Source organism: Toxorhynchites rutilus, chromosome 3 (genome assembly GCF_029784135.1).
Source record: "Toxorhynchites rutilus septentrionalis strain SRP chromosome 3, ASM2978413v1, whole genome shotgun sequence".
In the NCBI taxonomy this organism is placed as follows: domain Eukaryota; kingdom Metazoa; phylum Arthropoda; class Insecta; order Diptera; family Culicidae; genus Toxorhynchites; species Toxorhynchites rutilus.
This window is the reverse complement of record NC_073746.1, coordinates 324,773,798-324,796,842: the sequence shown is the minus strand read 5'-3', so window position 1 is coordinate 324,796,842 and position 23,045 is coordinate 324,773,798. Positions and strand designations below refer to the sequence as shown.

Here is a 23,045-nt window from a genome sequence, read left to right as displayed (position 1 = left end):
TTACTATTTTTCGAAGAGACCCTAGCTGTTTTTCATCATTTTTTGGAAGGTTGTAGCAATAACTGTTCTCAACATCCACAAAAACAAAAACAATATTTATCTGAACGTCACATTAGAATTTATGTGTTTCTGTTTTTTCTATTTAAAAAAAAATCTCAAATAACAGAAAAACACTCAATTCCCAAAAACCGCCTCAGACGACGTTCCAAATTCCAGCTTTCAGATCCCTGATTCTGAAAAAAAAACCCGTTTTTTTGATCCTATAATTAGACAAAATATTGCACATTCATGAACTCAGGACGCTGTCAGGATGTGTTATTCATGGAGGAATGAATAAATTGCCGAATTGTTGTATAATGTTTCTCTCGGTGGTAATAATAGCTCCGAAAAAGCTTTTGTTGAATACATTTCACCAATAATTAAAGCACACGACAATCGAACGGACCTTTTTTTGTTTCTCCCTCAACGTGAAACGAAGAAAAGAAAGAAAAGTAAGTGAGTTCCGTAGAATGATTCAGGGTACACTCCGCGAATGTTTTTTATGATAAAAACAAAACTGCCACGAGCGGTTCCATTTCAAACTGGAGCGCGTATTGTTTGGTTCCCCCTTCCCGTTTCCTTCCTCTCCTCGGACGAACGGAGAAAGGCTAGACGATTGTAAACGTGAATCTGCGTAAAAGTTTCGATTTCTGCACAATACTTCGAGGAAAACGAGGAAAAATCCAGAGGAAAAAAAAGATACACAAAAAATCTTACCTTCTTCTGTTTTCCTTTCGAAGAACGACGCACTCCTTCAGCTATAATTTCCCATGATATAGTCTGTAATGATGGCAGTGGCAAAACTGTATGTCTCACGCGGTCACTGGCCCACACTTTTCGCCTCTCATAGACTTCCCTTGATGGCCACAGGGCGCACTATTATTATCTTCGCTGCTTGTTTCTCCGCCCTTGTTATGATATTCGACACTGAACAGAAATCTATGTTATCCTTGCACCGAATTCCACTTTTTCTCGATAACTGGAAGGATCCCTCACTCCCTACAATGCGAAACCAGACAAGTTTCCCCCGGGGAAACTCTCTCAATAATGACAAAGTTGCTATAAATCAACATTAGTCTTCCCATTCGTAACCCACTCTTTCTCTATCCTTTTTCCTCCCGTCTCTGACCCAAACTTTGCAGGCAAATATTTTTCTACACTTTATTTCTTCCTTCCCCTGTCGGAGTAGCAAAAAATCTCTTCAATCTTGAATTCCACCGGTAGTCGGTGGTTCGTACCGTTGTAATTCGCCACTTCCTAGACGGTCCCAACAGAAGACAGCACCACGACAGAGCATCAATTGTGCGACGACCGTCTTTTTACTGTGGTTTCAGTGGCACTCGATAGCAGAAAAAAAAACTGGTCACAAGCCCATGCACCTACACACACGTACACAATCCCATTGACATGAACCATAGGAAGAAGAGGATGTGAGACACCCACAAACGCACTTTGGGGAAATGTTCACGTGTTTCCTCGCCTTAGCGCCTGGCGTGTTCCTCAACGGCTTTGAAGGAGTAAATCAGCAGCGCACCGGTCCAAGACTCTTAGCTCTCTCTCTCTTCGGGATGGCTCCAGGGCAGCACAAAGAATCCTGTGGGGATTAGATAAAGGGGAATAATGGGTTAGAAAAGGGTTTCAATGGCGATTAGACTTGAGTGAAGCTGTGTTTGCGGTGTGTGCGTGTGTGTGTGTGTGTGTGTGTGTGTGGCGGGGGGGAGAAGAATAATAGGCTTGGCTGAGCGGTCGGGAAATCGGTGCTAGGACCGGAATAACTCAAATTGCTCTGATATGTTTGGGTACGGAAATCGAATATTTGCGGGTATTATGCAAACACACACACACACACACAAAGAATGCGTCCAATGGGACAGAAGACTGATTTTATATTGGCGATTGTTTGTACGCCATCTGTGAGTGTCTTAATGTCTGTAATCCACAAAGTGATGTCCAAATAAGTGTGACAATACGACAGACGCCGGATGTAAATTCAATTTCAACTTTAAGAAGCTATTGTGGAAGCTTCGGAGATGACTCGAATGAATGGAAGGTTTAGTGACATGTGCGATAGAATCACTTAATTGGTGCTCAGATTCACACAGTTTCGACAAAAGTGCCGTACCATTGCTGTATCTGAGCTTAAATGGATTAGTCCCGGATAAGTCTTTTGTAGTGATTCGGTTGCTTCCGGTTTGTGCTTGCAATAACGGCAGAAACATGAGAGATAATTTTCATTCATGGCATCTGCTGAAGCAGTGAATTCGCTTAATATGAATGCACAAGAATTTCACCGCCAATATTGGCTTATTTTCATATTTCCAGCCGTCGTCTTACCATAGAAAAAAAATGAAGACATGCAATTGGAAGTAATTTGGGTGGTGAACCCTTCTTGGATGCACTAATGTTCCCAGTGGAACTTCTTGAATCAGAATTATTTGTAAATATTCTTGAAAAATTTAGACTAGAAAAGTCGTCTGTTTTTTTTTTTGAACTTCAAATGTGAAAAGTTCCTTAAATGACCAAGGTTTTGACACTCACAAAGTTTCACTGCAATCTGAGAAGGTGCTGCCAAAGGTCAGTCGAGTTAGCATAAAATTTGTCAAATAAAACGTCGAAATTTCTAAACAAATTTATTCACCATTTGTATCAATTAATAATAATTTGTAATTGGTTAAAAATAGAAAAAAAAGTGTGTGTATTTTTGAAAGCTACATAACAGGTGAAGCTTGAGATATATTTTATTCAGAAAAATGTTAATAAAACAATAAAAATATAAACAATCAAAATATAATGGACTTCTTTGAAAAAAGTCTTTTTATTATGATTATTGTATTTTTTGGCAGTTGTTTCTTCGTGTACATAGTTTAAAAAAAAAGTAAGGGGTTGTATCTAGGACACGACCGCATATTTTCGACGTAGAACTACGCAATTATATTATGCAATCCACTTGTTTACCACTTCGAATATTATTTTAGAATGCATCGAAATTTTTGTAAAAGATTATGTTCCTCGTTACAAAAAAAAAAAGATGAACGTCCTTTTAAGTTTGATATAATGCTTAGGACTACCAAAAATATGTGAAGGGAAGAATTGTCAAACGATCATTGTATTTTACATTTCCCTCTGGCATTATTGCACATCTCATGTTTATGTATTTCTAGAACCGCGAAAGTTCATTAACCTCTAGTATCTGCAATGAAGATTTTCCCAGGCTTCTCAGTTTAAAAGTACGTTTTAGGGGAACATATTCAGGTCAGCACAACGACAAGCGAGTACAAAAGTACTCAACACCAAAAAATACCCCCGAGTTGCATGTATTTGCAAAGCGGATTCCTCCAGGCACATTAACTTTGAAGTCCGTGTTAGGGAAACACAGTCCAGTGGGAAAAAAACATCCCCCGACTTGCATGTTTTGACAAAGCAGATTCCTCCAGGCATATTGATTTTGAAGTCCGTGTTAGGGAAACACAGCTCGGTGGGAACAAAAATACCCCTGACTTGCATGTATATTTGCAGAGTGGATTTCCACAGGTACATCGATATTGGAGTCTGTGTTGGGGAAACCGTAAATCGGGTTTGATTGACTTAGCAGTTACTTAGCAGCAGACTTAGCAGATAACGCTTGACATTTTACAGTTATTCAATTGTTCATCTCATGAAAAATAATATTTTATTAATTGTGATAGCGCGTAGAAATGTTTCCTATTAATTGATGCAAACATCTTTCCTATCTGTGAAGAAATGTTCGAGTTATAAGCATTCGAAATACGGGTTGGCTTGACACACAAAAAAAATGTATGGGAAGAAAGGAAGTTCTTTCAGTTTTCATGAATTTAAACCGTTTAGAGATTTGCGAATTGTAATGTATAGCATATCAAACAAATCTTAGAGAATTTCCGATTCGATTGGTATGAAAATCATGAGAATTCGTTCACCGTGAAAATAGTTATTAATGTTAACTTTATTTCATAAAAACGTGACCTGTTTTCTGATTTGGCACCCTTCCTGAAAGACGTAGTTCTATGTCAAAAATATCCGAGAAGGTCGGGTCAAAACTGGTTGTTTTGGTCAATTTGTTGTTGTTAGCTGTCGTTAAAATCATGTTATTAATACTTGTTATGCTATTCGGAACTGTTCTTTGATACGGTCATATAAAATATAAATAGTAATCTCTTCTCAAGAAAAAGATAACTTGGAATGTCAACTGTCTACACAGTGATGAAAAACAAATCTCATCGCTATCCCTTCGGTTCGTAAAACGGGAAAGTAAAACGGCTAAACGAATCAATTTGAAAGTCTGTTCTACATTAAAAGGGTATTCTAGTCTAGAAATTTAAAACAAAAATCCAAAATTTTCTGCATATTTCTGAAGTTTAGACACTTTTCGAAAATTTTAGTTTTTACGGTTTTCCAAAACTAGTTTTTTCAAGCTGGCGTACACGATATGTCGGAACTGATGTATTCCAAATTTGATGTGAATAAATCTTTTTACATCTCTCTAACGCAAGAACCAATGAAAATTTACGATTTTTTAATTTTACTAGTTTTAATAAATTGAAATTTTTATAAAACAACGTGCAAAAGAGCAATTTATTTTCAAACGTCCGCCATTTTATCAAGAGAATTTTTTTTGCTTGTCCGAGATTCATACGATAGCGGCATCTTTGATATTCTTTGTTTTATTCGTTCCGCGGTTCAAATTCAATCAACATATGCAAAAGTGGCAACACTGCCTTGACTACTGAACCGATCAACATGAAAATTGATGTGTAGGAGTTTTTGGGGTCGGAGAAGGTGCTTATGATAATTCGAGACCCCTCCCCTGCTCTAAGGGGGGCTGATATACAAATGAAACACAAATTTCTGCATTACTCGAGAAATAATCAAGCAAACGAAACCAAATTTGGCATGTGGAGGTTAGGTTAGGATGCAATAAATGTATCTATGGTGGTTAGACACTTCTTCCCCCTGCCATACAAATGAAGCATACATTTCTGCATAACTCGAGAACTAACCAAGCAAATGGAGCCAAATTTGGGATGTGAGGGTTTTTGGGTACGAGAATATCTATCTATATATATATATATATATATATATATATATATATATATATATATATATATATATATATATATATATATATATATATATATATATATATATAAATGGAGTGATGTCTGTCTGTCTGTCTGATTCTTATAGACTCGGAAACTACTGAACCGATCGACATGAAAATTGGTATGTAGGAGTTTTTGGGGCCGGGGAAGGTTTTCGTGATATTTTGAGACCCCTCCCCCCTCTCTAAGGGGGGGCTGCCATACAAATGAAACACAAATTTCTGCATTACTCGGAAATTAACCAAGCAAACGAAACCAAAGTTGGCATGTGAAAGTTTTAGGGTGCAATAAATGTTTCTATGATGGTTAGACAGTCCTTCCCCCACTCAAAGGGGCTGCCATACAAATGAAACACAAATTTCTGCATTACTCGAGAATTAATCAAGCAAATGAAACCAAATTTGGCATGTGGAGGTTTTAGGATGCAATAAATGTTTCTATGGTGTTAAGATACTCCTTCCCCCTCTCTTAGAGGGGGCTGCCGTACAAATGAAACACAAATTTTTGCATTACCCGAGAATTAATCAAGCAAATTAAACCAAATTAGGCATATGGAAACTTTAGGGTGCAATGAATGTTTCTATGGTGGTTAGATACCCCTCCCACCTCTCTTAGGGGTGGCTGCCATACAAATAAAACAAAAATTCCTGCATTACTCGAGAATTAATCAAGTAAATGAGCGGGACGAAGTTTGCCGGGTTAGCTAGTACCCAATAAAAATACACCCCTCTCTCCTCTGAAATGGATGGGGGTTTCCATCAAAATAATACACATATTTCAACCAAATATATGCCAACCAAACATATTCCAACCGAACATGACAATTGGAAATTTCCGGAAAACTCTAAAGGTAAATGAGAAAATTCGGAAAATTCAATTCGCATATATTCTACAATTACATATTGACAAGCGTTTTTAGTTCATTTGATGTTGGCGGGAACGAAATTGATCTTCGTTCGAAAATAGAAATGGATTTCAATGTGATAAAACGCCTCCTATATCGTTTTCTTACTATATAAATAAGAATGGATCGCCGAATGTGTTGATAAGAGCAAAACTCGAGAATGGAATTGTCCGATTTAGGGCTGTCTTCATTCTATCATATTTTCTGTATCAAACATTTATTCCATGTAAGGGAGAAACATGTTATTTGCAAGTGGTTGTAAAATCTTGAACGACAATTGTGTCTGAAAATAATTTGATATTAAAATGACAAGCTTTGGTAGAAGTACTAGGAGTACTAGTAAATAATAATTTTAAAGGGAAGATTAGAAAATCAATCAATGAACAGTTCTGCGATTGGATCCATGAACGTGCGCTTAGTAAGAAAACGTGAATGTGATAACGAAAAATAAATTTTGGGCGGGACGAAGTTTGCCGGGTCAGCTAGTGATTTTATATTATTAAAAAAGTCATTGAAAGTTAAATAAAAAAAATTAACTTAGAGTGAGAACTACGAGTACAAATTATTTAAATATCATCAAGTAATAATACGCGAAATGACGACGACCAAGGAAATACAGTATGAAGAAGCACAACAAAAGGACTTCCCTCTTATGTACCTTTTGTTTTCAACCGAAGAATACAGTTCTAACTGCAGTACAAACTTCTTCATATACGGCTTAAAACATGTAGCACTTTCAACTCTGAATCAATCCTCAAATTCACAAAAAGACGGGTGGGTAATGTCGGGGACATAACCGGAGTGACGTAGGACTATACAAAGGGGACAGCTTTTGTTAAATATATATTTTAAATATATTGTTTTATTTTCTTCACCTACGTGAATACCTACCTATCTACCTGAAAAATGGATTAGTTTACTGTTTACTCTTTATGAATATGTTGATGGTTCTGAAAAGAACCTTTGGTGTTGTGTTTTTGTTATCACTCGATATTCCCATCTTGTTCGGCTAAACCTTCCTGTTTAGCGATTTGTTGTCACTCGCCACAGCTTTCACAGTTGGAAAATTTCTTCCCATCCAGCTTGTGATATATTTTACAGTAAATTACATTCAATGACACGTCGCATTACCACTACTCAGTGTCGGATTGGAGGTAATTTTAACCTGTAATTGAACATTTGCGATGACAGTGGTACAGTGTCGACTTTCAATGTGGGGTCATAATTTGGATCTCTATGTTTACAAAAATGTCCAACTAAATAAGTCGCATTACATGTCCGTCCAATTAGCTAAATGTCGAACTAATTGTAGATTACTGTACTTTAAATCTGGAAACAATTTAAGCATTGGTGAAAATTGAATAATCAGGAAAGTCCCCTACTATCAATAAGCTCAAAACAACTGCCAAATTCACATACTCATCAGATCCTGGCAAACAAATTATGAAAACATCAATTTGTGTTTTATTATTATTTTGGATAATGTTTTAGAAAGCATTGAACTTTATTTCCTAAACTCTTTTTTGGAAGGTTTAATGGCCCTGAAAAGCGACTTGTTTTATGGAATGTTTCCAATTTAGAAAACTTAGTACTCGTGGTTTTGAAAAAAACCATTTCGAACGCCCTCGATGCCGCCTTGTTCTGGATTTGCCGCCAAAGCAGTTTGTATAAAGAACAAACTTTTTTCTTCTGCTACCTGATGCCGTTTTGCGATTGCGTTTGCCACTCGCCACTCGCTGCAACTGCCTGTTGTTATCTTGATGTCCACCGAACCGAATGTGTTCTGTTCCGAATGCAGGTTTTCTTATCGTCGCGAGCAGCTTTGCCAGCTAACTCGATCACTTCGGCGGCCGAAGCTATATAACGCCGGCTAGGTGGACTGGTACACTGGTACTAACGCGCTCGGCCTAGCTACCCTTGCGGGGAACTCCAGATCAACACGAGCGGGAACTCCAGATCAAGGTTCGAGCGGGATTTTGCCTTTCCCTTCACTTTTCCTCCTTTGCCATATCCAACCATGGCTGCTTGTGTTGGTTTGTTGATGTGAGGTGATGCGAAACGATGTGGTGTACGGTTCGGATGAGAATGATCGTTACGGCAGCGGAGGGGGGATTTTTAAGCTGACTGGCTGGCTCGAGAATTACGCATGTGTGAGGCTGCGACCAATGTTTCCCTCATTTTTTTCTTTTTCCTTTTCAATCATGCTTCATTCTATTTCGCTGCTGCTCTGGTTGCCCGTTTTGGTCGGTACGATTTGAGGAGCACAAAATGGACCAATCAAAAATGGGCACATAGTGTATTTGGACAATGCTTGATATTTCACAATTATTCAATTATTTATCTCAAGAAAAATGAAATGTTATTTGTTATGATAGATGCGTAGATATATTTCCTATCAATTGATGCAAAAACCTTTGCGATCTATTGAGAAATGCTCGAGTTATAAGCGTTCCAAATCTTGCATTTTTTCCTACTTGTTCAGTGCCTAGATTTCCATTTCACCCCCTATATCTTCCGGTTAGACGTAGTCCTACGTCAAAATTGAAAGAAAGAATGGAAAAAGCCTCCAACAAGCCCGAGAACATACTCAAATTCACATAAGTCTTTTCCCAGCCCAACCAATATAGTGGTTCACAGATTTTCGTGAAAACTTGTGGTTTTGTTGCTTATCACAAAAAATTAGATCTGCTTTTGACGTAGAACTACGTCTTTCATTAAGGGTGCCAAATCAGGAAACAGGTCACGTTTTTATGAAATAAAGTTAACATTTATAACTATTTTTGCCACGAACGGATTTGGCGATTTACATACCAAACGAATCGGAAATTCCCTAAGAGTTATTTGATATGCTATACATTACAATCCCATGATGTGTAAATGGTTAAAATTCATGAAAACTATAAGCGTTTCCATTTTCCCTAACATTTGTCCTGTCCCTTGTGTGCTTTCCCGAACAGAGCTGTCAATAACGGATAACTTATCGACGAGCAACGAGGACGGAGACGAATGAATCGTTGGATTTAAAGTATCCATAAAAAAAGGAAAAGAAGAAGAAGAACGAAGGGGAAATCGTAAGATTTAATGGGGAATATTTGCTTAGAGTATAAACAGTGGATCTCGCTGAGGCAAGCTTTCATTCTTCGTGAGGTCACCGACTGAACAACATCGTTGCTGGGCGAGCTGGATTTTGAGGGATCGAATGCCTTTCTCAAGGCAATGGGGGAGAAGGAGTAATACGAGGAAAAAGTAAAGTTTTCCAAGGGCCTTTTTGAAGGTTAGAGACGAATGAACTGAAAAAGTTTGAAGTCTCACATGTCTCAATTTCAGATTGAGCTGTGGACGCGACCAAATTACTGACTCGCTGATGTCTCTAGCATTGCAATCATTGCATCAAACTGACGCCATTGCATCAAGGTTCTGAGCTACACAATTGTGTGGGGAATCATCAACCTAGGCCATTGTCAGTTCACCAAGAAAATAAATGTTCTGGAATTTTGTCTTTGATTTGGTTTTGCATGACGGTAGCAATACTCTCTCCACAAAGGATGAAAACTAAGCTGATCTAGACCGGCAATATTAACAAAAAGGGCTTCTGTTGAGAGAGCGCAAAACGGAGATAAGTGTGTGTATATTCAATCGTTCAAGCCATCGATATATGGATATTTGTGTGCGTACGTTCGTGCGTTTTAACGTATTGCGCTGTTGCGGGTGAAAATGTCGATCCGAACGTGGTGACAAGGAAGAGAGATAGCGGGTGGGAAATATTTGCGCTAGGGTATTAGTAATGAATCTCGGCTGAGACAAATATTCAGCCTTTTTCGAAGCAGTTGACATTGTTTGTTTTTCGTCATCATAAAGGCTTCGTTGGTGCCTTTGACATTGCATCAATGCATCGAACTGACGCTATGGTAAAGCAGGTGTTGAGGTTGTGCACCAAAAAATTATTTGAGGAATACCAAGTTATTCAATAAGTTTAGTTAAGTTAAGTTATTAATTTATTTGGGTTCGCGTACCAGTTGCAAACCTGCCTTCAACTAGGATTACATTTGCGCTTATCTTGATCATAATGAAGCAGTGCTACTCTTTTCGAGGTTGTTGACATTAACATAATGAGTTTATTCCGTTTATATAGTCACCAAGAAAGTAAATGTCGTTCCGGAATTTTATATGTGATTTGGTTTCGCTTGCCAGTAGCAAAACTTTCTCCACTAAGGATGATAACTGCGTTTATCTCGAACATGTATTGTGCTGCATGGACAATGATTCCACAAGAAAAAAATATATCAGGGCGACCAAACTGGTACAATGGTTATTTCTAAAATTTCGAAGCATTATAAAATAATATTCGCAGTTATAAACAAGCGACTTGAATTAAACTACAGCGTAGCTCTACGTCAACAATGCAGTCGTGTCTTGGACACAACCTCCTATATATTTTTTTTATTTTTTCATTAGGGAGCCCATTTCCATTTTAAGGTGGTTCGGAAAAATTATGTTTACCCTTTTTTCTAAGAATGGCTTTTTTCTAAAATTCATAACTTTTGAACTACTGGGGCGATGAAAATGATCGGATATACCAAAAAAAAAAATCCAAAAAAAATGGATTTTGTTTTCGAAATTATTGAATGTATTTTTTTTATTGCACACTCAGTTGGGTGCTTTATTTATTTATTTTTTTTTCTTGAAAGCTTCATTAACATATCCAAAAAATCAGAGATGTCGTTTTTTTCACTTTTGAGTTATGATTTTTGAAGTTAATTGTTTACAGTCGTCTTCTAATACAGGGTAACTTCGATATAACGTACATTTTACTTTCAAAATTGTACGTTATATCGAAGCATGATAAAGAACTCTGAAACGTAGCTTATATTACTTTATTGTGTTGCTGTTTGAGAATAAAATCAATAAGAAGACGAAGTCAGCTTTTCTCATGATGTTTCCCTTCGTTTTGTTGATTGAAGTTTGATTCATTTAGAATCCGGAATCACAAAACAGTTGTATTTCGGTATTGGTTAAAGTTACAACACAAGCTTTAGTATCAAAATACAGATAATGTATTGTTCTTTCAGAAAAGAAATATTCAAAAAAAAATTTTTTTTGGACTTTGGTAATGTGTACGTTATATCGAGGTAAAATGTACGTTATATCGAGTGACGTTATATCGAGGGTACGTTATATCGAAGTTTCCCTGTATTCCTATTCGATTAGGCTATCATGCGCCTACATTGATTTATAGCGACTGTAACAAGGGTTACATTGTCGATACTCGATACTGTCGATAGTCGATACGTCGACTATCATGTTATACGTAGAAACTCGAATCAATTTCGATAATTGCTTTTGTATCCCATAAATTAATTAGAATGAATTTAAGTAATACATCTTTCTCGGACTATAAGGAACTCCGTATCGATGTCCATTTTGATTAGATCCAATATTTTGATAAGACAATCTTATGATTTTTAACTATGCACATGGCAGATTCGGAATAAAATTAGTTCATCTATTATATTTTTCATTGAGCTACCTGCGCAACCAAAACATGAAAAACCATAACTCAAAAACTAAAAAGCCTCTCTGATTTTTGGATATGTTACGTAAAAAGCCTCAGCTTTTAAGGAAACATTTGAAACAGCATAGCGCCCGCTATATGTGACCAAGTAAACTATGAAAACCAATACAATCAATATTTAGGAAAACAGCATCCACTTTTTTCACAAGTGTAATATTTTTTCTTTGTCTCATTGGCTTCAATTTGATATGCCGATCATCTGAATCGGTCCAGTAGTTCAATAGTTATAAAGTTAATATTTGAAACTAGGTACTTTTTCAATTACTTCAAGTCCATGTGAATCATGCTGTCATAGGAATTTTATTTCTCGGCGAATAAAGCACCGTCTAGGACAGTGGTGGCCAACCCGCGGCCCTCCAGCCTTGTTCATGCGGCCCGCAGCTCGATTTGCAAAAAAAAATCATATGAGCGAAATTGAGAATATAGTTGAAAATTACAATTTAATAAAAATAACTTTGAGAGTAACTCTTGTTAATCGTGTGTATCCAAATTGATAATTTTGTGCTGCCGACTATGTATTTGTGATGGGATAGGTGAGAGAAGAATTTCGAAGTATCCGAGAAATTGGCTTGCCTTTTTCCTATGGATGTAGGATTTGAGAATGTCTTGAAGGATATCGTCCAAATCATCCATCGAATTTTCTCTACCCCATTCAGTTTCAATAATGTACATATCGCTTAAAAACATGAGCTTGAGCTTGAGCTTGGGTAGACTGTACAATTCGTAGTTGCTCTCCGTGATTGACCTGAACCAACCAAATTGCACAAAGAACACACAGAATGACGCTTGGGACTAGCAAATCATTCTCGTTGTGCAATTTTCGGTGATTCGAGCTTTCAATGATCAATAACGACGCCGGCCACGTCCTTACAGTCACCAGGGGAAGGGTAGGAATGTTAGTATGATATTCGCCGCCCGAAGGCCAGAAGGGTCGCCTCTATAGCGTGGTTCCCTAGCGTTTATCATGGAAGGGATAGTTTGTTAGTGGGAAGGGGTAATAATCAGGATTCACTGTGGTAAGTGATGTGATTATGCTAACGCAAACTAGAGATCACTTGACGAAACGAAAACTTGAAAACCAAATGCATTTCGTAGCCGTGAAGATATTAAAGGGTGACCTGAAAAGGTCTCTGCAAAAGGATCATAACTCTGGTAAGTGAATTAATTTTGTAAGCGTGGACCCAATTACTCGTTGAAACGAAAACTCGAACATCAAATGCATTTCGTAGCAGCTGAACGGTAACCTGAAAAGTCTCCTCTGTTCAACGGAGCAAAAACTCGAAAATCAAATGCATTTGAAGATTGAATATATTGAAGGGTCACCTGATAAGGTCTTATCAGACTCGGATCGGACTTAATACTTGTGTCTAGTCGCACGTCATGCTCTTCCATTGTAATACACGGAAATCACGGAAGTTTTCCGAATTGGGACTCTAGCATCTTGAACCTAGTTTTGCAATTTATATTTGAACCTCGAAAAGGAAAACTTGATACCTGCGATTTGGATTTGTAATAAAAACTAACAATTTCTCAAGTAATCAGTCGAGCAATTTTTAACGAAATCATTGTTCTTGTAGTAAGGGTTAGAATGACATAATTGAAGGAAAAGCAACGTCAATCCTCTATTCAAAAAAAAACCGAAAAGGAGATACATACAAGAAGAACTCACTGACATTCAAGGTGAACTACTAATCCCAAGAAAAAACATGGGTGAGCAAAAGAGACAAATGTAAGTTAATTCAAACTTTTCTCTCGACCTCCGTAACATTCTCATGGTCGAAACGCACACTACATTGAACATTCTTGCATGGAAATCTTATGGCCGCTTGTACATACACATCAAAGTCAACGTCTAGCTAGATTTAAAAGAAAAGAAAATCGATGTTACGTTGACGTGAATGCGCTCTTTACCACGAAGACAATATTAGATATATAAAAACCTCTAAAACTATTGGATCTTCTAAAACTCTAGAATATCGTTTAGATTGAATGCAACTTCGCGAAAATGCGGCTGCACAAATCTCACGCAACTGCGAGAAGTAAACAACGACATAGAACTGCACCGGCGTGGCTACACCGTCCGTTCCGCCTTGCCGTGACCGAAATCGTCTGCCTCGAACAAACAAAACAGCCTGCCTCCATCCGTCAGCTATCGCACAATCAAAATATGCTCTCCGATCCAATCCTCTCACAAAAACTCGACTGTACGTCAACCGACGAAAAGAATCAAACTACCTTGGTCTTCCGAAGCAAACGAGTCCGTTCTGGGAAGCAAGGCAACCACACCAATACAATCACATGTTTGCTGGTCATCCTCCACGATCGCGCACTCGTAATGCCACACTCTTACACGCAGCCGCACCCGCCATCACCGCAGTCTTCTACTGACTGACACTTTCTCTCTCTCGCACACAACACCGAGAGACTTGAAGCGGATTGCATTTCGGATCGGTTATAAAAATAACAAATTGTTAATAGTACTTAGCTGGGATGTTGATGTTTCTCGATACAGTTGGATCATTTTGCTGGCAGAATTAGTGGTTAGTGGATTCCATCCTTAATATCACTGCTGTAAAAAACATGCTCTAACAAGCAAGCTACCACGCATACACACATAACCACGGTACACGAGAGAGTTGAAAAAAAAACAACGCCATAATCCAGTAAAATAACCACAAAACTGATTAACTGAATTTGAACTTTTTTTTTCATTACAACACCATTAACACAACGAAACCAGAAACCATTTTCACGATAACTTCCACCAACAAACTATTCCTAGCAGCGAATAGAGCCGAAACAGGTTGAAACGCGCTAAACAAAGAAGAAAAAAACATCAGACGCGGAGCAAAGAAAAACTCATCCGCACCCGACGAGTGTTCGGTCGAGACTCCAGGTACATATCGCTTAAAAACATAAAGATGAAACTCATTGAAACGCAGTTTGATTTAGAGTTGCGCGACAAATTTGAAAACCATGATGTCTTGGATTTCTACTCCAGATTTGTTCCAGAAGCGCGATTCCCAGAACTGATAAAACATGCCCATTATATTACTTCTTTATTTGAATATTCGCTAGCAATTGTTTCAGTTATGAAAGAAGTGGAATCGAAGTCAAGTAACAGAATCACAGATAGCGAGTCACTACCAGTGACTATCTCTCACATCCAAGCTGATTTAGATAAAATGGCTCAAGAAAAGTAGTTCGAGTGAAATCGAAACAGTGTTGGAGTATAATTGTATTCAAGGATTTTCTATATTGGAACAAAAATTTTGTAGAAACTCTTTAATAATTGGAAAGAACGTCCAATTTATTCGTGATACCGTATTCATATTATCAAATATAGCCATAATTCTGTCAGTGAAATCGCGAAGAGATGGTCGAATAATTTTTTGTTAATTCTGGATACTTTCATGCCTTTAATAAATGTTTTGGGTTTTCACCTCATTTTGTTCTCGAGTTATGAATTTTATAGAATATAGAACTGAATGCTTTCTTATTTGAAATGAAAAGTGAGCCAAAAAAAGTACAAAAGTCAAAACACGTATATTTTACATTTCATTAAGAACAGTGGTAAAAAAAATCATTGCGGCCTGGCCTGGCCACCACTGGTCTAGGATATTGTGGTTTATGCTGTACAATGAAGTAAAAATGAATGTAAATTTAGTAGTTTCTCAAAAAATGTAGGAAACGTAAACGTAAATGTAACGTGGATATGGGTCAATATAAATATATAAAATATATAATCGAATCCTTTAATAATCGAGTCAAACAATTTTTTCTTAATTTATAGCATATATTTTTGGTTGTTTAAATATGAAACAACAATTTAATTTTTTATTTATCCCCTTCAAGTCAGAAAACACCTTTCTCACAGAAAATTTAGTATAGGATATAGTAGTGGGACATTTAAATTAGTTGATTTCAATAACATTTTACAAGTGAAAAAACTTTAAAGTTAGTTTTTTTAATGTCTTATTATTAATTTTATCCTAAAAATTCATTTGAACTTGATTGTTTCTATTAATTAAATTAAAGCTCTCTAATCGCTCTACAGCTTGTTCTTCAACACACAACTTCTATCTTTCTTGATTTCACTGCAATATCGAGATAAACAATTTGTGGTGAAAAGTCAAGCAAAATCTTAAAAAATCACGATTTTTACCCCAATGTACATACAATAGCCACCTCAGTTTCCCCTTAACATTGAAAGGTTACCTTTTTTTTAAATAAGTCATATATATGTCATATATAAAAAATATATTTTTTCAAACTGTATATAATCGAATCACATATAATAGAGTCCGACCTGTACCGATGTTTTGTCCGAATATGAAATGTTGGAATATCTTATTCTTCTTCTTCAATGGCACTAACGTTCCTAGAGGAACTTCGCCGTCTCAACGTAGTATTACTTGCGTCATTTTTATTAGTACTTAGTTGAGATTTCTATGCCAAAAAACACGCCTTGAATGCATTCTGAGTGGCAAGCTCTAGAATACGCGTGATCACAGTGCAAGTCGGAGGAAATTTCTTTGACGAAAAATTCCCCCGACCAGAACGGGAATCGAACCCGAACACCCGGCATGTTAGTTATGACGCTAACCACTCGGCCACGGGAGCACGATGTTGGAATATGAAATGTATTATATTATCGTTTCTACAAGGTTTTCAAATGAAGCATCCAGAATAGCTGATTGAACATTTCACTTGTGAATAATTGATTTCTCATGTCGTATGTGTGTTGACTTCTCATTGACGACAGTTCCGATGACAGCTTAAAATTCATAGTTTTCCACATAATGCTACATTTGTTCAATAGAATGAACATGTTCTACCATTAAACTTTTATATGTCCAACTGAATAATCAGAGAGAATTTCTAGTGACAAATACTGACACTCGAAAAAAAAAAGTTTTAGTGGATACAATTGTGACTGAGTAACGTTTCTTTCCAGGAATTGGGAAGACTTACGCCCACACTGCAACTCAAGTGGCCTAACAGTTAAATTGATAAAAAAAAGTGATTGAGGATATAAAATAAACGGAAAACAAATTCGCTTATCGATACAGCGCTCCTCTAGTCTCTTAACGGCGCAAATATTTTCGGATTAGTAATTGAGAAGCTCCATCAAAAAGTGTACGAAAAAAGCAAGCCAATTGAATCGAAAATATATTCATCGTTTGCGCCTGTATCGATTTGAATAATCCGTAGCCTAATAGAGCTCTATTAAAATTCATTTTCCCCGATCGATCTGCAAATATCTGCAGGGCGATGGGAGACAAACATGAACAAATGATTTGAACCCATCAATAACAGAGCATGACACGAATATCCCCGGGGAAACTCAATTTATTACGGATCCATTTTTCCTGGTAGGAGCTGAAACTTGTATACACACACACCCCGCCCGCGATACGCCTTCATCCTCCCGGAGGAAGAAAAAAAACGACGAATAGAAGAGCGAAGCCAAACATATTAACGTAATATTTAATGTGCACACACAGAAAAAAAAGGAATGGATGTGTTTTGCTTACATTTACGGCTTCGTTACATTTACACTGCAAACACGCACTCACAATACAATCATCGTACAACGTGGTTTGAACAAATAATTCACTTGTTGCAAATATGGAGCTTATCGCGGTCGTTTGTTGAAAAGTATCCTTTTCCAAACTCAATCGGAATCATTCACCGTCCGTTATGGTGGGTAGCACGGAAGCGATAAGCAGTTCAAACATTTCACAACAAATCGATTCTCGGCAGATTTTGCATCCGGATAAAGTTAAACAATGTTCACAAGTACCGCCACTAAATTCGATCACCGTCGTCTACTAATAACGCGAAATTGATGAGTATCTATTGGTAATCATGCTATTATCGTCATTACTTTCTCTTACGATGGGTTCCACGAGCGCTTAATTCAATAAATTCGGATCAGTTTTCGTCTGGCTGCTAGTGCTAGAGCAAAATACAACAAACGCACTTTTTTGTCGTCTACTCTGGAAACCCTAGGGCAAAAACGGTCACACACTGTTATATTATACTCCACTCAGTGGCCCTCGCTGCGACTGGCTATTTCCGGAAGCGCTCAATTATCACATAAACTCTCATACGCTTGGCTGTCCGATCGGATTTGATGGTCCGAAAATAAACAGAACCCCGCTGGAACCACTTAAGCTTTTCTTCGGTGCCTCACCACAAACGCTTATTCCTAACTAGGCCAGCAGTGACGGCAGGAACGGAACTTTCCGCTCCCTCAGTGGATAAATACAACGGTTACCCATTAAACATCCACGACCCCCAAGGTTAGCAAAGCTTCCACTATTTCTGGAGGAAAAAGTGAGCACCCTCGCCACCACCCACTCCACACATGGAAGGCGAGAAACAACACACCTCCCTCGAGCGCGCCACTTGTTGTACCTTGCGTTCTATCTGTTCTTCACTAGCTCACCTTTTCTTACCACTTGCACGGAACTGCAGGAGAGAACAAATTCTGAGCGCACAACCTCGCGCGCACACATACACCCACACACCCACACGCACCAGAACACAAAACTCCTTCAAGTCCTTCAAGCTGAACTAACAGAGCAGATGCTTCAACCCCACAAATGTGACCGCGGGCTCCCGTGGCAGTGGCAGCACAACATGTTGTTCACTCTGCGAACGTTCGGCGGCAACTGAAAATCGAAAGCTCGCCAACCCGCCACCGAGTGTGTCACACGATCCCCCACAACACGGCACGAAGCGGACCAATGCAATTAAGGACCGAAACGCATGCGCTCAGGCCCTACACACGAGTGGAGAGCGTGAGCGAACGAGCGTTTCAGTTTCCAGGGTGTTCCTCCGCCTGACCAGGATCAAACCACAGCGAACTGAGCGACACGAACAGCTGGCCGCGTTGAAAACCATGACCTCGGGTGGAGTGTGTTGTGCATTCCCTCAGTTGCATCCAAACACGAGCAGTAGCCATCGTGCGTTTCCTCCAGACCGGTTGCCATCGATGGAAGCGCGGGGTGTTTCACATAATTCGCTTTCAATCGCGCGCAGCGACAACCGATTTACTTACCCGAAGTAGGTCATGGACGCGTAATGGTGGAATTTTTATTTCTGTCGGTTCACTTTCGAATCACTGAACAATCAACGTTTGACGGAAGTCATTTCCGGTGGTGGATCCAACCGATTCGGTGAATCCGTGGAGCGAAAATGGTTACGTCACTTAAAGCAATTTTAAGTGCGATTCACACACAACATACACGTCACGTTCACGTCCCGTCACGTCACGATACGTCGATGATTCTACCATGCAATTCCCATGAAAACATTCACATACACCAGCAACGACCCGTCAGCATACGTTCAACGAAAACGACCAGCAGGATTTGTAGAAAAGAATAATTGACGGAGACGGACGGTTTTTGTCTGGGCTTTGTGTCTCGGCTTTTGTTTTGATTTGGTTGTACAGTAATTTACATTTAAATCGACATTAAGCTAATTTAACCGATCTGTGATGCAACACGTTTAATTAGACATTTTTACCTCTAATTGGACATTTTTGTAAATATTGAATTCGGGGCCCAAATTATGGCCCCACATTGAAAGTCGCTAACAGTCGCGAATGGCCGATTACTGATCAAAATCGACTCCAATACGACACTCAGCATATCGCATTATAAGTAACTTACTGTACTTTTTATGCCAACATATCGCTTAGCTCCAAATTTCGGAGTGAAAATCATTCGCGACTAGTTGAGAGAATTATACTATTTATTATTATTGTTGAATAAGGGTCGGACTACGGGGTTTAAGCATTTAAATAATTGAATTCAATGATTCCCATTGAATTTTCCAAAATTCGAAACTGATTTTAGGCATGCTGATTTGAAAGAGTGCATTGCAATTCAAAATTGTTGTAGGTGGCGACACCATGAATAAAATTAATTGAATCATTCGTTTGGCATTTGACGTGACGGTGCTGGTGGAAGCATTGACTGCATATGTGAATTGGTGGAGACATTGACGGAACGTAGACGTTCTTCTCCGTAACGTGCTATGTGAATCGCACATTAGTCATCGGTCGACGCGGGGCGACGGAAATTGAAAGTGGTAAAATAATCGAATGCAATTAGGCAAAAAGGGTTGGCTAAAGTTCAGCTTAATAACCACTGGTGAGGAAATCCAGATCGAAGTTTTCTTTTCTCTCAGTATCCTACACAGGTTTTTCCTCCAAACAATCAGATCCTGAAAACAGTTTTATTCTTAGTCCTCGGGAATAGCAGCATGTCAAATAAAATGTTGCCTAATTGTAAACTATTTTCTTCAATCACATATACCGACACTGTGAGCCTTAAAAATACTGTCATGTAATTGCGAAAATAATGAAAATTTATTCAATTTGTGTTGTTTGAAGGTGAGAAAGTGAAAAGGACACAAAATCATATCACTTTTATCCATTTTCTCCAACATGATTCTACAAATATCCACTGCACACTGTCACATCATACTCATATTCTGTGGGAACTTCAAAAAAATTGTAAGGGGTTATATCTAGGACACGACTGCATATTTTCGACGTAGAACTACGCAATTATATTATGCAATCCACTTGTTTACCACTTCGAATATTATTTTAGAATGCATCGAAATTTTTGTAATAGAATATGTTCCTCGTTACAAATTATATTTTATGAGCGTCCTTTTACGTTTGATATGATGCCTAGGACTACCAAAATATGTGAACGGAAAAATTGTCAAACGATCATTGTATTTTACATTTCCCTCTGAAATTATTACACATCTCATGTTTATGTAGTTCTAGAACCGCGAAAGTTCATTCACCTCTAGTATCTGAAATGACGATTTTTCCAGGCTTCTCAGTTTAAAAGTACGTTTTAGTTGAAAATGTTCAGGTCTGCACAACGACAAGCGAGTACAAAAGTACACAACACCAAAAAAAAATACCCCCGAGTTGCATGTATTTCCAAAGCGGATTCCCCCAGGCACATTAATTTTGAAGTCCGTATTAGGGAAACACATCCCAGTGGGAAAAAACATCCCCCGACTTGCATGTTTTGACAAAGCGGATTCCTCCAGACATATTGATATTGAAGTCCGTGTTAGGGTAACACAGCTCGGTGGGAACAAAAATACCCCCGACTTGCATGTATATTTGTAGAGTGGATTTCCACAGGTACATCGATTTCGAAGTCTATGTTGGGGAAACTGTAAGTCGAGCCAATAAAAACTTAGCATTTAGGGCGTTTAGATAATGCTTGACATTTTACAGTTATTCAATTGTTCAACTCATGAAAAATAATATTTTAATCATTGTTATAGACGCGTAGAAATATTTCCTATCAATTGATGCAAAAATCTTTCCGATCTGTGAAGAAATGTTCGAGTTATAAGCATTCGAAATATGGGTTGGCTTAGCACCAAAAAAAAAGGTATGGGAAGAAAGGAAGTTCTTTCAGTTTTCATGAATTTAAACCGTTTAGAGATTAGCGAATTGTAATGTATAGCATATCAAACAAATGTTAGAGATTTTCCGATTCGATTGGTATGAAAATCATGAGAATTCGTTCACCGTGAAAATAGTTATTAACGTTAACTTTATTTCATAAAAACGTGACCTGTTTTCTGATTAGGCACCCTTCCTGAAAGACGAAGTTCTACGTCAAAAATATCTGTTTTTAATCGATAACAAACTTACTGAAAATAGCGGTTTAACATGGATGTGGAAGGCAATTGAATATAAACACGAACATTGACGTCACGATGTGAAAAGTAACTATGATAGAGCATGCTATCACACACACTACGGTTGCAAACTCTACCATATGCTCCGACATGGAGGATAGAAGATGGAAAGATTCACGGGTTTTGGTTGTGTCAAACTTTGATTGATTATTAGCCAGGAATATACGAAGTTCACATACAAGGCATACCAGTCTGTAACTCAAATGGTACAAAATTGAGTGTGTCAACGAATAACGTTGAAAAAAATATACAGAAACTAATTAGGGTAGAACTACCTATCATCACAATAGTACCTATTATGGTAATACGAGTGGGTTTTTGATTAGTTTAGAAAATATATCTTATTTTTAAAGGCTCTAATATGATTTTTAAACATTAGAAATCTCTTCTTTGTCAATTTTGGTACTTGATTTCATGCGAAACATTGTTCTTTTGTTGAAAAATCTCGTTTGAAAATAGTGTGTCCCACTGATACTTGCTTCTTAGCACTTTGCTAAGGGATATGCGGTCAAAATAATAAGATTTTTATGCTGTGAAGTGGCTGTTTTGATGCAAACATAATGTAGACGCATACATTACAAACCTTCTTGATGTGGTGTTCCGACCAATTTATACGATTTTATCGAAATTAACATGCATTTTTGTAGTACTACAATTGGCACAATTTTGCATCTACGTGCCAATTATCGCAATATCGAAAGCTCCCTTGTTCTTATTATGGTTGTACGAAATCGCTGCAAAGCTGAAAAGCAGAGCTGCATTATGTTTCTATTATGGTTGTACGTTGTTATGTTGTGGTTGTTATGCTTTTATGGTTGCTTCTCACGTTTTTACGCTGTGCAATTGCATATCAGTAGTGTAGCGAAATAGCACTATCCGTGTCCGACCGAAGCATATTTGTTTGATCCACTCTGTTGATAATTAATTCTTAGGTGAATGTTCTGATATCCTTTGTTCAGTCCCTGTAGAGAAGCGAAAACTGCATCACAACCCTCACACTTTTGTGATTCTCCTGCCAGCTAGCAGAGCGCAGGAGCAGGCAGTTATTTTACAACCGGGAAGTACATAACAACAGTCTAACCTAGAGATGAAAGGGATATTCGGTATTCTGCTTATCCGGTCAATATTTGGTATCTGACCGGATACCGGATATTAGGAAAAAAAACCATTATTCCTCATTAACAGAAAATAAAATCATAACCGGAACTTGTAATGCTTGTTAATTCTGTTTTGATTTGTAGTTAATTAAATGTACCCTCTCTCAGAAGTTCTCATTTTTTTTAAATTTTGAATACAGATGATTGGTTGATGTTTTTTCATATTGAAGACCATGGTTATTGTAAGAGAAAGTCAGTTAAGAGAATCGATGAAAGCAAAAGGAAAAATTAGGCAAAAATTGCCGAATAATGAATAATAAATAATGAGTCTTGTACAGGATTTGTTGGGATTTTCACAACAGCCTTCTGATTTGGGAATAATCACATTCATCACATTGAAAAATAATTCACTAGAAAAAGGGAAATTCTTCATTCTGTCAAAACTTTTTCCTTTAGTAACCAACAGGAGCGTTCTTAGAATCAAATGAATGCTGATTGATAAGGTTAATTGCATTTACTATTGACTTGGTTAATAAAATACTGTGTTAATCCACAAA

At 37.8% G+C, this 23,045-nt stretch overlaps 1 protein-coding gene across 3 annotated transcripts in view; it reads right to left on the bottom strand.

Moving 5' to 3' along the window:
• LOC129779694 (high affinity cGMP-specific 3',5'-cyclic phosphodiesterase 9A) overlaps nucleotides 1-23,045 on the bottom strand; it is a 446,325-nt gene that overhangs the window by 338,735 nt on the left and 84,545 nt on the right. For all 3 annotated transcript variants that reach the window (XM_055787323.1, XM_055787324.1, XM_055787325.1), the window contains exon 3: nucleotides 757-1,633. The gene's annotated coding sequence lies outside the window, so the exon portion shown is untranslated. The remainder of the gene's footprint in view (nucleotides 1-756; nucleotides 1,634-23,045) is intronic.